Below are 14,321 nucleotides of genomic sequence, written 5' to 3'. Positions count from 1 at the left end.
AATAGTCTTTGTTTGCTTGTGCATACCACTAATACTAAGTATTAAATACAATTTCTTTTTACTACATAATTAACCAAGTCCCCATATACAATGGGACTTATATGTCACAAAATATCTAGGTACCATTTACTGAATTATGTACAATCCATTCAACAAATACTTACTGATTACCTGTGTGTCAAACAATGACTAGCTGCTGGAGATGAAAAAATAAAGAAGTTTTTGCCCTCAAAGGAATGTACATTCTACTGGGGGAAAAAAACAGCTAAGAAAATCTAGCAAGTACAATACTATTTCATAAGTACTATAATTACAGTGGTTCTCAAATGCAAGTGATTTTGCCCCGTAGGGGACAACTGGCAACGACTGGGAACATTCTGGGCTTTCACGACTGGAGGGGATTCTACTGGCATCTATTAGGTAGAGGCCGGGGATGCTTAAAACAGCCTAAAATCAGTGTTCCACTGGAAACCAATGGCATTCAAAACCTGGGTAATTTGAGAACTTGATGAAGAGACTACTTACAATGGTGTAAGCAGTTTTAAAGAAACCAGAAAAGGATAGTGCATTGCCTCAGAACTAGGCTTGAACAGTGCAAAATGAATAGCTGGAACCTGGAGAGAATCTCCTGAGAAGAATCATGGTCACTGGTAGAGGCATCCAGGAAATTTGCAGCAACCTTGCAGGGAAGGAATAGGGTAATACATACATAGCCCTCTTTCCTCTTGCCCGTGCCTTCCAACTACCCATGGAACTGGAAGCCAGGAAGCAACAGGCCCACACACACAGTGCACATGTGAGTCCTGAGGGAAGTACATCAGAGGAAGAAGGCTCTGGAGGAAAAAGTGTAAGAAAAGCAGCACAAAGACTCCAGTTACAAAGACCGAAGAAGTCAGGACCTAGATCTACCAAAGCAACCCCAGATTTACACTGGTAAGATTTTAACTAACGGGACTAGAAAACGGAAACTAACTGAAATGTCTAAGAAAACTGTGTATTTATATATGTCCATTCCACAATCGAAAGTATTGTATAATATACATAATTTAAGTTTTACAATATAATCTCTGAAGTGCCTTCCAACCCTAAGATTCTGAAGGACACTAGCTACTCAATTATACTAAATTAATATAGGCAAAAATGCCTAGACAAATGAGATTAATCCTCAAGACATCTCTTAGAAATCTATTTTTATTTAATTCCCAGTCAGGTTATATGCCTGGGTTGCAGGCCAAGTACCTGGTTGGGGACACACAAGAGGCAACCACACATTGATGTTTCTTTCCTTCTCTTTCTCCTTCACTTCCCCTCTCTCTAAAAATAAATACATAAAATCTTCTAAAAAATCTATTTTTAAAAATAAGAGAACACTGTCTTTATGAAAAAAGCAAGTCACTTTCATTCAACAAGTATTTATTAACTTTCAGTATATACTAAAAACTGTATTAGTTCTATAGGTAAAAAGATAAAACATATCACTGTTCTTCCCATCACACACACAAAAAGATCCATGAAAGAACTAAAACATTCAGAATATATGAAGAACTTCTACAACTAAAAAAAAAACCCAAAAACTTAAAAATGGTTAATGGACCTGAAAACACATTTCTCCAATGATACCCAAGTGGCCAGCAAGCATATGAAAACATACTCAATATTTCAAATCATCAGAGAAAGGCAAGTCAGAACTATGAGATATCACACCTCACACCCATTAGGATGCTTACTATTTAAAAAAAAAAAACAGAAAATAACTAGTGCTCACAGGCTGTGAAAAACTACAGGCCTTGTGCACTGATGGTATTATAAAATGGTAATCACTATGAAAAAGTTATGGAGGTTCCTCAAAAACTAAAAACAAAGCTATCATATGATCCAGCAATCCCATTTCTGGTTATATATCCAGAAGAACTGAAAGCAGGGTCACGAAGAAATATTTGCACATCTATGTTCATAGCAGCATTATTCACTACAGCTGAGAGGTGGAAGCAACCCAAATGTCCATTGACAAATGGTACACACACATATGAATATTAGTATTAGTCTAGTCTTAACAGTCCAATGTCATAACATGTGACAAGATTTCTTCCTTTTAAAAACTTGCCACGGACCAGCCACAGCAGGGTCCAGGGATTCCCAAAGCTGGGTAAGGAGTTGGCGATAGGTAACAGACAACAACATGCCTCAAAGGACAGTGAAGCTCTGTTCTGTTTATTGCAAGTATAAGCAGGTGTTTAAATTTTCATTTTAGGTAGTGATTAACATTTGCAGCACAGTATGATCAGTTAAGCAAAAAATCAATACAAAGGTAACCAGGAAAGATACGAAAGTTCCCACAAATTCAGTTATAATAAACAAAGATTTTTTTTGACCAGGAGAGCCATAAATCAGACAATTAAAAATAGCTGTATGGGGAGTGGAGGACTTCCGCCAAGATGGAGGCATAGCTAGAGACGCCGTGCTTCCTCACACAACCAAGTTTAGAGACAACTAAATAATAGCAACAGAAAACACAGCCAGAACACAGAAAATTGAACTTTTCGGAAGTCTGATAACAACAAATTCTTCAGCCTGACCGGCAAGAGGGGCGAAACCAGCAGCTGGCAGAGCGGGGTAGCATAGGAAAACTCGGTCAGATGGACTCAGGCCCACGGAATCCACGCGCAGGGTTGGACCTGGTGGGCAACTCAGCAAACAATCGCAGGGAAACAGCGAGGGAGCAGGGCTGCGGGTTGACTGTGGTCGCGCCATTCGTGTGTGGATAGACAAGCAAGGGAGTGGGCGATTGGACGAGAGCCAGCAGCCCCCGCGGCAAGTGGAGGGCGCTGCCATTTCCCTGCTCCAACCCCGCCTCCACATACAGCGTCATAATCCAGCGACTTAAGTGGCCCTCCTTAAGGGCCACTTAAGTGGAGGTGTTGTTCACCTCCCCAGGTGAACAACATAAGGTTCTGTGCATCACGCAGCTGCAAGAAACTGCAGAGGGGGCCGCCACTTCCCCGCTCTGACCACACCTCCACATACAGCATCACAAACCAGCAACCTGGGAGTCCAAGGCTCCTCTCCTCAGACTTAACGGGCGCAAACAGACCAAAAATGGCTCAAGAAGATCTCAAAGCCCCAGAGCCTATAAATCTAAGCGATGAAGAAATAGCAAAACTCTCAGATACACAGTTTAAAACACTGGTGATCAGGATCCTCACAGAACTGGTTGATTATAGCCACAAATTAGACAAATATATGAAGGCGAAACTAATTGAAATGAATGGAATTGCACAGGACACCAATAGCAATGAAAAGGAAACTGGGATTCAAATCAATGGAGTGGACCAGAAGAAAGCAAATAATGGCCAAACAGAAAAGAGTCAAGAAGCAAGAATTCAAAGAAATGAGGAGAATCTTAGGAACCTCCAGGACATCTTTAAACGCTCCAACATCCGAATTATAGGGGTACCAGAAGGGGGAAAGGAACAGCCACCAGTGGAAAACTTATTTGAACAAATAATAAAGGAGAATTTCCCCAATCTGGCAAAGGAAATAGACTTCCAGGAAATCCAGGGAGCTCAGAGAGTCCCAAAGAAGTTGGACCCAACAAGGAACACACCAAGGCACATAATTACATTAGCCAAGATTCAAATGAAGGAGAGAATCCTAGAAGCAGCAAGAGCTAAGGGGACAGTCACCTACAAAGGAGTTCCCATCAGACTGTCAGCAGATTTCTCAAAAGAGACCTTACAGCCCTGGCTGGTGTGGCTCAGTGGATTGAGCGCGAGCCTGCGGACCAAACAACTGGGGTTCGATTCCCAGTCAGAGCACATGCCTAGGTTTCGGGCCAGTTCCCAGCAGGGGATGCATGAGACACAACCATACATTGACGTTTCTCTCCCTCTCTCCTTCCCTTCCCCTCTAGAGACAAATGAATAAAATCTTTAAAAAAAAAAAAAAAAAAAAAAAAAAAGAGAGACCTTACAGGCAAGAAAGGGCTGGAAAGAGGTATTCCAAGTCATGAAATCCAAAGACCTACAACCAAGATTGCTCTATCCAGCAAAGCTTTCATTTAAAATGGAAGGACAGATAAGGTGCTTCTCAGATAAGGTCAAGTTAAAGGAGTTCATCATCACCAAGCCCTTATTTATGAAATGTTAAAGGGACTTACCTAAGAAAAAGAAGTTAAAAAAACATGAACAGTGAAAGGACAGCAAACTCACAGTTATTAACAACCACACCTAAAACGAAAGCAAACTAAAAGGACAGCTAGATCAGGAGTGGAAACGTAGAAATGAAGATCTCAAGGAGGGTTAGTAACAGGGGAGTGGGAGGAGGAGAAGGGGGGAGAAGGTACAGAAAATAAGTAGCATAGACAGTAGATAGAAAATAGATGGGGGGCAAGAATAGTATGGGAAATATAGAATCCAAAGAACTTGAGACACATGGTCATAAACTAAAGGGGGGGTAATGGTGGGGACGGGGGGAGGGTGGAGGGGAATGAAGGGGGGAATAGAACAACTGTAACAGTATAATCAATAAAAAAATAAATTTAAAAATAAAAAAATAAAAAATAAATAAAAATAGCTGTATGTACAGAATTTGAGTATCGTATTGTTTATTAAAGGTCTTAGAATTTGGCATGGGGCAAAAGGTACACTAGACCAAGCAGAGGTTAGGAAATTTATTATAAGGCTTTTGTGATTATAAGGCTATTTTTTCTGTCTAAAATGTTTCTCTGTGTACTATAAACTCTGACTCCCTAGTAACCGTTTCTAACCAGCTTTTCTTATTTCTTTGCCTGTCTAATTGATATATATTCCTATTCAAGGTAAAGGAGGGACTGTTACTCCAACAACTTTTAAACATTCAGGGACTATTTCATTAGAGGGAACTTTGTCTTCTGGTCAAGAAATTATTTCGTACAACTTCATTGGAATTATGTGAATCAATGAACCTGAAATACAAGTATCTACCAATCCCACCACCTTTTGATCACCCAAACAAACATGTAAGGAGAGATAAACAGGAAATCCTGCCACAGTTGCCTCTGCCTTGCAGATGCGTCCCAAACGTATCCCTGGGCTGTGGGGTAGGAGTCTATATAGCTTTTACTTGTTTTCTTGGAAGACCCTTTGTATCTGTGGGTAAGGAACAGTCATGGGAAAGTCTTTCTAATCTGTTCTTCCATTTCCTCAACTGTTGGCAGCACGACCTGTGTTTACAACAATAATCTGGTTCTTTATTAACTGGCTTTAACTGTTGATTTAAGAGATCTAACTTGTTTTTCTTATTTCTGGTACACCATGGCGGTCCTGATCGCTTTAAGTTGCTCAAACTAGGGTAATTTATACAACTTGATATGTTTTCCCTTATGGTTAACAATTATATTACCCTGGCTGTTGTACTCCCCTGTATAAGGGAGAGGGGAATCTGTGGAGATTTTTCCATCCTTTCAGGCAGTTCCGTGGGGAATACTAACGTTTTCCCCTGAACTGTCCCTTCCTCTTGGGTGATTTTCACAGGAATAAGTAAGTACAGTACAATGTCTATATTCAGTAGCAAGAGTAAAATAATTAAAATAAAACAGCCAATTGTTAACCCATTTTGGATGCCACGTTCTCCTCCGGGGAGACAAATTCCTTGAACTCGACTCCTCCATGTCCGGACCTTGTCAGAAAACATGGTTGGAAGAGGACATGGCAAAAACTGAATTAGTCTATGAGTCTAGGCTCTATTTATGCATTCTAACATTACTAGTCTATTAGTATTTGGTAAATCTATGCCTTAATGTATCAAGTAAATATATGCATATACCTTAGATCCAGCAATCCCATTCCTGGAAGACACATGCAGTCTGTGATTGTAAGGAGGTGGAGACATTTTTGCTAATTGTCCATTACAAGAAGATAAGTAAAATGCGACAAAAGCACATGACAGAATACTACACAGCAGTCAGAATTTCTGAATAAGCTATATTTAAAGCTTGGTTAGTCCTTAAAAGCAGAAGCAAAAAAGGAACAGGGTTCCAGGTTCAGTGTCACACCCACAAAATGAAACTATAAAACCTGAACAGAGTGTATGGAGCAGCTATCTGAGCACTGTAAAAAGTAAACAATAGCAGCTAGTTGGGAAAGACCAAAATCTGAGGTACCAATAAAGTAGCAGTGAGTTTACCACTTTCTTCCCTCTGATATTGCCTGGCCTGAGAAGCAAGGCAACCCAACACTCAAAATATGCATTGCCACAAAAAGAAAGAACACCAAGAGAAGTTCTCTACCCCAACCTGAAGAGCAGCAAAAAGGAGAGAGAGTGGGTGAAATACAACAAGGAAAGTCAACCCACAGGGAAAACAATCAACACACATCAATGCTGAGGTCACACAGATGCTGGAATTAACTGATAAAGACTTTAAAGCATCACCTATAAATATAATCACATAAACTTCCACCAGAAAGAACCATAAAAAAGAGGAAAATTAACCTAAAGCAAGAAGTCATAAAAACAAGGCAAAATCCTATGAAACAGGAGAGTAAAAACAAAGCAAAATCAACAAAACCAAATGCTGAATCTTTGAAATAATAAAAAATATTGTTGATAAATCTGACCAAAAAACCTCCACAAACCCATGGACATGGATGACAGTGCAGTAACTACCAGGAAAGGAAGGGGAGGCAGGGGAGGTAGCAGAGGGGATGGGGGGATAAAACTGGTTATGGATGGAGACTTGACTTGGGGTGAACACACACTACAGCATCCAAATGATGTGCTGTATCTAAAGAATTGTGCACCTTGAAACCTGTATTATTAACCTGTGTCACCCCAATAAATTCCATAAGAAGGAAAAAAAAAAAAAAAAACCAGTGCTCTGGTTAGATAACACCAGAAGCACTGGGTATTAAAAAACCCCGCAAACCCACAATTCATCAGTTTCAGAAATAATAAAGATCACTACAGATCCTACACATAGTAAAAGGAGACGTTATTGCCCTGGCTGGTGTGGCTCAGTGGACTGAGCACCAGTCCGTAAAGCAAAGGGTCACTGGTTTGATTCCCAGTCACAGGGTGCACGCCTGGGTTGCAGGCCAGGTTTCCAGTAGGGGGCATATGAGAAGCAACTGTATGTTGATGTTTCTCTCCCTCCCCCTCTCTAAAGGTAAATAAAAAATCTTAAAAATAAATAAATAAAATAAATAAAAGGGGACATTATTACCAACTTATATCTATAAGTTCAACAAAAACAAAAAAGGACAAATCTCTTAGAAACTCAATTTATTAAAATTCATACAGAGAAATATAAAATGTAATTGCCCATATCTTACAAAAACTGAACTGAAAATTAAGAACAGTTCCAAAAGAAAATCCAGGCCCCAGTAGCTTCTCCATCAAACTTTTAGGGAAATTCTATCAAACATTTAAGAAAAATCAGCACCAACATACACGAACCATCGCAAGTCATAAGCTGGTATGAGAACTTAAAAAAAATAGAAAGTCTAAATAATTTAGAAAGCCCTGGCTGATAGCTCAGTTGGCTATAGCATCAACCTGATATGCCAAGATTGTGAGTTCAATCCCCAATCAGGGCACATACAAAAATCACTCTATGAATGTAATAAAGAAGTGGAAAAACAAACAGATATTTCTCTTTCTCTTCCCCTCCCTCTCTCTCTAAAAATCAATCAATAAATTTAAAAAATTTTTTAAATTTACAACAGTTCCTGGTGCACAGAAAGTGTTATATGCACACAATAAGCACTGTATAAATATTTGTCAATTAAGGTAGATTAGAAGATGAAGGCTATAGGTAAACACATCTCACCTCCTCACACAACCACATCAGAATTACAACTATACTACAGAATAACCATCATTAAGAACCATCAGAAATCAAGTTAAACGAAGTCTGACAAGTACAGAACTAAGGAAACCACATCCATCCGGACAAGTAGGAGACTGGCAGACGTGATGTAGGCTGGTCCTACATCCACATGTGATGGATAAAAAATTCAAGAGTGGTATTGTGGGAACAAGGGGCTCCAGCCCCACACAAGGTACCCCAGCCTGGTTCTAGTGCCAGGAGATAAGCCTGCACAACTTCTGGCTGTAAAAACCAGCAGAGTCTTAGTTGATGGAAAAAAACCAAACTATGGATTCCCAAGCAGTTCCTCTTAAAGAGCCCACACACAGACTAACTCAGACTCAATCCCTCTGAGAAAGGCAGCAGTGGCATAGGGGAAGAGAAGTGTCTGGCAGCAGAGCAAGTGCTAGAGGACAACTTTCTCCCAGACAGAAAAGTGGGCAGAGGCCACTGTTCCTTCTCTGAGCCCTCCCCCAACAGAGCCACAGAACCCGCAGGTGGGCACCATATCTGATATTCCATCAACCTGGCTCACAGGACTTGCTCTGCCCTAGCAAATCCCTGAGGCACCACCCCACCCAACTTATGGCCAACCCAAGCTGTTAACTGTGGCTTTTCCGTATGAATGGCTGGTCTCAGTTCAGGCTTCATGTCTAAATCCTCTCAAACAAGCAAGAGCCAGCCTCAGCAAGGCAACCCAACACCCAAAATACGCATTGCCACGAAAAGAAAAAGCACCAAGAGAAGTTCTCTACCCCAACTTGAAGAGCAGCAAAAAGGAGAGAGAGTGGGTGAAATACACCAAACAAGGAAAGTTAATCCACAGGGAAAACAATCAACACACATCAATGCTGAGGTCAGCCCCTGTACCTCTGGCTAAGTAGCCACAGGCCCAGCAGTAACAGCAGCCAGTCTAGATTCACAGTTTAGCTTCACCCAAGAATCTCCAAGCCCGGCACAAGTTTCGGCCATCTGCAGCATGCTTTATAACTTATGCTTGGTGACCCCAGGCATAACACAGATGGGGGCTATCCCTGGCCTGCACCACCTGGAAAATCCCAGAGCCTGTGCACAAGTGGATAGCTACAGACCATGCTGAAGCACCATCATCCTGCCCCTGCACAGCAGAGCAGCTACTCCACAAAGGGTGGAGGTTGGTGGTCAGTGGTCACAGCCAGTCCTTACAGCTGACTGTCGTGGGTAAACCCCTCCCACTGACCTGCCAACAGCAACCAAGGCTCAACTACAAGAGGGTGTACTCGGCCCACATAGAGGGTACACCTCGAGTACCCAGCTTGAGTGACAGAAGAGGCTGTGCCACCAGATCTTACAGAACACCCACTACATTAGGCCACACTACCACCTAATCAGAAAGTCATAGCCCCTCTACCTAATTCACACAAACAAACACAGGGAGACTGCCAAAACAAGGAGACAAAGAAACATGCCCAAATGAATGAAAAAGAACTAAACAAAATGGAGACAAGCAATCTTTCAGATGCAGGATTTAAAACACTCGTTAATAAGGATGCTTATGGAACTTAGTACCTCAATAACATAAAAAGAATCCAGGCAGAAATACTAATGGAAATAAAGAACAATTTACAGGGAATCAACAGTACAGTAGATGAAGGTGAGAATCAGATCAATGACAGGGAACATAAGAAAGCAAAAAAACAGTCAGAACAACAAAAAGAAAAAAATTATCCAAAAAACAAGGACAGTGTAAGGAGCCTCTGGGAAAACTTCCAGGATTCGAACATTCACATCATAGGGGTGCCAAAAGGAGAAGAGAAAGAGCAAGAAATTGGAAATCTATTTGAAAAAATAATGAGAAAAAACTCCCCGAATTTGATGAAGGAAATAGACAGCAAATCCAGGAAGCACAGAGAGTCCCAAACAAGATGAAAACAAACAGGGCCTCACCAGGAAACAACATAATTAAAATGCCAAAGGTTAAAGATAAAGAGAAAATCTTAAAAGCAGTAAGAGAAAAGCAGTTAGTTACCTACAGGGAAACCCCCATAAGACTGTCAACTAATTTCTCAAAAGAAATTTTACAGGCAAGGCGCTGACAATAAATATTCAAAGTCATGAAAAAAGTGGACCTATAGCCAAGATTGCTCTACTCAGTAAAGCTACCACTTAGAATTGGAGAGCAGATAAAAAACTTCCCAGACAAAAAAAAAAAACTAAAGAAGTTCACCATCACCAAACCATTAATATGTGAATTGTTAAAGGGACTTATTTAAGAAAAAGATGAAAATTATTAACAATAAAATGGCAATAAACATATAGCCATCAATAACTGAATCAGAAAAACAAACTAAGCAAACAAGAACAGAGACAGAATCGTGGATATGGAGAGCATTTTGATGGTTTCCAGATGGGAGAGGTCGTGGGGGAATGGGTGAAGAGGTGAGAGGATCATATAGGGCCCTGGCTGGTGTGGCTCAGTGGACTGACTGAGCAGGGGCCTGTGAACCAAAGGGTTACTGGTTCCATCCCCACTCAGGGCACATGCCTGGGTTGCAGGCCAGGTCCCCAGTAGGGGACGCATGAGAGGCAACCACACAGGAATGTTTCTCCCCCTCTCTTTCTCCTTTCCTTCCCCTCTCTCCAAAAAATAAATAAAATCTTAAAAAAAAAATCAAACATGTAGTTACAAAATAGCCATAGGATGTAAAGTACAGTCTGGAAAATGGAGTAGCCAAAGAACTTATATGCATGACCCATGAACATGAAAAAAGGTATGAGGATTGCCTCGGGGAATGGGGGATGCAGGTGGGAGTGAGCAAAGGGGAAAAAATTAGAACTGTAACAGCATAATCAATAAAATGCTTTTGAATTCCAAAAAATAAAAAGTAAAAAATAAATTCAGTCAACAGAGCCATATTCAAAAAGTCTCTCTCATCATCTAAAGATGAGCTGATAGATGTACTATTATGTGCTTTAGGTTAAAATAAAATGTCTAAGGTATGCTTTGCATCCTTCCCCCACTTTAACTTTTTGATTATTAACCTGTTTCAACCATACTGAAGGATTTCAACTGTACACAATCCATATAGCTCCTGCATACAATCAGTATAGGTTTCATTGCTATTCCCACACTGCCTACCACAGTGCTTTGTACAAAGCTGCTGTTCATTGTTAATCAGCAGGAAATTTAATTAAAAGTAACTTTAAAAAATTCAACTAACTTATCGTTTGTTCTAAATTTAAAGAAAGGAAATAGGAATTTGCCAGTCTTTTGTTAAGTGTTGATGATTTTCAATGTTCAGAAAATGGATTCCTATTCTAAAAAACTAATTAAAGAAAATGACACGAAACTAGAGATAATAAGGACATGTCCTAAATAATTACCAATATATGAACTAAATCATTAGCCCAAGGTTAGATTAATACAAAAGATCAATTTAATTACCATTTCAGGATTTGAATCTGTGTTTCCAAAACTAACAAACTTTGTAGCTTACATGATTAGGAATATTAATTTTAGGAATAACCTAAAAGTAAATAAAATATTATGGTCAACTGTTACTGCTTTATAAACAAATATCTCTACAGGGTAGGGCAAAAGCAGGTTTATAGCTGTTCATATGGGAAACAATACAATAATAAATAATAATACAAGAATAAACCCCTTTGCATATTCCATTGTAAACCTACTTTGCCCCACCTTGTATACATAAAACAAGCACACGAATATATGCAAAGATGAATTTATACACATCTCACATAATAATATTGTCCAATTACCTCACTGTCTAATTACCTATTGTCCAATTGCCCCAGTATCTTTACCATCATTCACTCACTCCACAAACACTTCAGTGCTAATCTACCAAATACTGTGCAAAGTTCACCATAGAGGAGGCATTTAAATGACTGTAGCACTTCAAGCTCAAAATCTAACCGGGTGGCATAAAAACAACTTTAAGACACATACACAACTCTCACATAAATGTTATAAAAGGATTATGAACTACTGACTGCAGAACTAGTTCTCAGTATTCTATCTTGTTTACATACTTTACTATTTTTATTAGTGAAACACCATTATGTTTCACATTAGTCAACAGTCTGATGTGCCCTTCTTGGTTTTTTCCAATCCCTCCCTTTACCCCAATCCTAACATTAGAACAAACTCATCTAGGCCCTCTTTTAATCACTTAGGTCCAAGAGCCTTTTTTTTTCATTTTTTAATTTTTATTTTATTGATTATGCCATTACAGTTGTTCTATTCCCCCCCTTCATTCCCCTCCACCCTGCACCCCCCACCCATTTATAAATGGAACTACTCCTTAACTAGGGGCAAGGAGCTCAGTACTACCACCTGGCAGAAACAAAGTGCAGGGCCGGACATAACAACGTGGAGGGCTGGATTCAGCCCGAGGGCCTTGTGTTTGCCACCTGTGCTGTAAACCGTCATCAGATCCTTATTAATCAAACTAATCAAGATAGAAAAAATTTTTAAATGAAAAAAAAAACACCACAAAACCGGTAGCATCATGTGTAACTCGCAAGTACAGGCTTCATAATTCAGAGACCATCAAGATTTTATGGAAAGCGCTATAAATCTGAAATGTGTAGGCATTATGAAAGTATTCTTAATTTGTTTCTCAATAGTTATTTTAAAAACTGCAGAAAATTAATTAAGTATAGTTTTTACCAAGAGTTTTTAAGGCATGTATTTACAAAGCTGAAATCATGGACTCTGAGCACCACTGAATCCTTCTACTACTTAGTATTGTATAAAGACTGTTACAATCTTTATAAACTATTTTAATGGCTGCCTAATATTCCAGAGTAATAATTTTCATATTAATTTCCCAACCTTTTGACATTTGCCATAATGTAATAATGCTGAAATTAGTATTTATGTGCTTACTACTTTCCCTGTTCTTGAAGTTATTCCATTAGACTACACTCCATATTGTAGTTTTATTTTTAAATCCGAACAGGCTGCATATAATTGGGACTGACTTTACAGGAATGAGAGCTTAAATTAAGTAAACCAGAGTTGGGAATTCTGGAGTTCTGATCATTTAGAAGCCAAAGACAGAGGTAAAGAGAAAAAATGAAAACAAGTAATTTGGACAAACCAGTAACACAACTTTAAAAGTGAGAGGACTTAAACTGGGTGCCTTTAAAATTAATGCTAACATCTGCCCTGGCTGGTGTGGCTCAGTGCCTGCCTGCGAACCAAAGGGTCACCCATTAGATTCCCAGTCAGGGCACCTGCCTGGGTTGCAGGCCATGTCCCCAGTGCCTGCGAGAGGCAACCACACATTGTTGTTTCTCTCTCCTTCTTTCTCCCTCCCTTCTCTTGTCTCTAAAAATAAATGAATAAAAATTTTTCAAAAAATAAAATTTTCGCAATACAAAGTTAAAAAATAATAAATACATCGGCATAACAGGAAAATTACAATCCTCAAGAAGTTACTTCCGGCTCTTAATTATAACTTTACTACTAAAGAGAGTGAAAGTGTCTCTCTTGTGCCTTCCCTAGTACCTACTAAACAGACGCTCTTGAGTCTTTCCCCCATCCCTGGGAAAGTTTGCGCTGGTGGAGTTCAAGGTTCCCACCTCCAGCACCCGGGAGGGGAACACTGAGTACACAAAGAGGAGAGGGGCAAGGACAGGGCCATGGGCTCCTCACAGGGTCTCTCATCAGACAGGCAGGAGTCTGCGAAAAGGGGCTGAGGCCGCTGTTTCCTTCAGCCCAAGGAGCCCCACCTCCGGGCCGCGCAGGACGCAGTCCAGAAGGCCGCGGGACTCGGAGGCGAAGAGACCCTTCCGGACACTGGAGACACAACCTTCCCGAAGTCTTTCTGGGCCAAAGAGGAGGGGCAGCGGCTTCGCTTTTCGGAGTTCAAAATGCAGCCCGAGCCCTTTCACCGACTGGGGCCGTAGCTGAGGCGTTTCCACCCCAGAGAAAAGACACCTCGGGACCGGGAAAACATTAGGAAAGTTTGACGGGTTCAAATAACTTGGATCAGTCACCTCCAAGCTGCTTACGACCGTGTCACGCCCCCGGCCCTAGGCGGCCTCCAGCGCCTCAGCCCCTGCGGCCTGACCCCCCCACAACCAGGACCCTTCCTTTTGTCTTCACCTGCCATGTACCCCGGGTTAGAGACTTCTACATTTGAGCCGCAGGGTGAAGATGGTAGAAAAGACCCTTGACGCTGAGGGTGCCACACTCACCTGGCCAAATCCAGGCGTGCAAACAGCAGAAACAGATTCTCGAACCAAGACTAAGCATCCAAAATGGCGGCCCCCTCGGCCTCAGCACGGCGAACGCGAGCGGAGGGATCTGCGGGCCGAGCTGACAATGCTCTCCTTTCCAGGGATTGGCTAAGCGGCTGCCGCTCCTGGGACTCATGCTCCAGGAAATTCCGAGCTTCCTCTCCCTCTCATTCCCTCCGCCCTTTGGAACCTGCGTGGTCCGGGACTACTTTCCGCGGCAGAGACTTCC

The 14,321-nt window shown here is 40.9% G+C and overlaps 1 protein-coding gene across 2 annotated transcripts in view; it reads right to left on the bottom strand.

The window, feature by feature from the left end:
- The window catches only part of IST1 (IST1 factor associated with ESCRT-III), a 34,184-nt gene extending 19,863 nt beyond the window's left edge, over nucleotides 1–14,321 (bottom strand). Inside the window, exon 1 of one of the 2 annotated variants that reach the window (XM_037164004.2) lies at nucleotides 14,051–14,321. The gene's annotated coding sequence lies outside the window, so the exon portion shown is untranslated. The remainder of the gene's footprint in view (nucleotides 1–14,050) is intronic. The other variant, XM_037163994.2, reaches the window with a different exon arrangement.

The sequence above is a fragment of the Artibeus jamaicensis genome, unplaced genomic scaffold, assembly GCF_021234435.1.
Source record: "Artibeus jamaicensis isolate MK-2021 breed Jamaican fruit bat unplaced genomic scaffold, CSHL_Jam_final contig_464, whole genome shotgun sequence".
Classification (NCBI taxonomy): domain Eukaryota; kingdom Metazoa; phylum Chordata; class Mammalia; order Chiroptera; family Phyllostomidae; genus Artibeus; species Artibeus jamaicensis.
The sequence above is the reverse complement of the archived record's forward strand: the minus strand, read 5'-3'. Positions and strand labels throughout refer to the sequence as shown.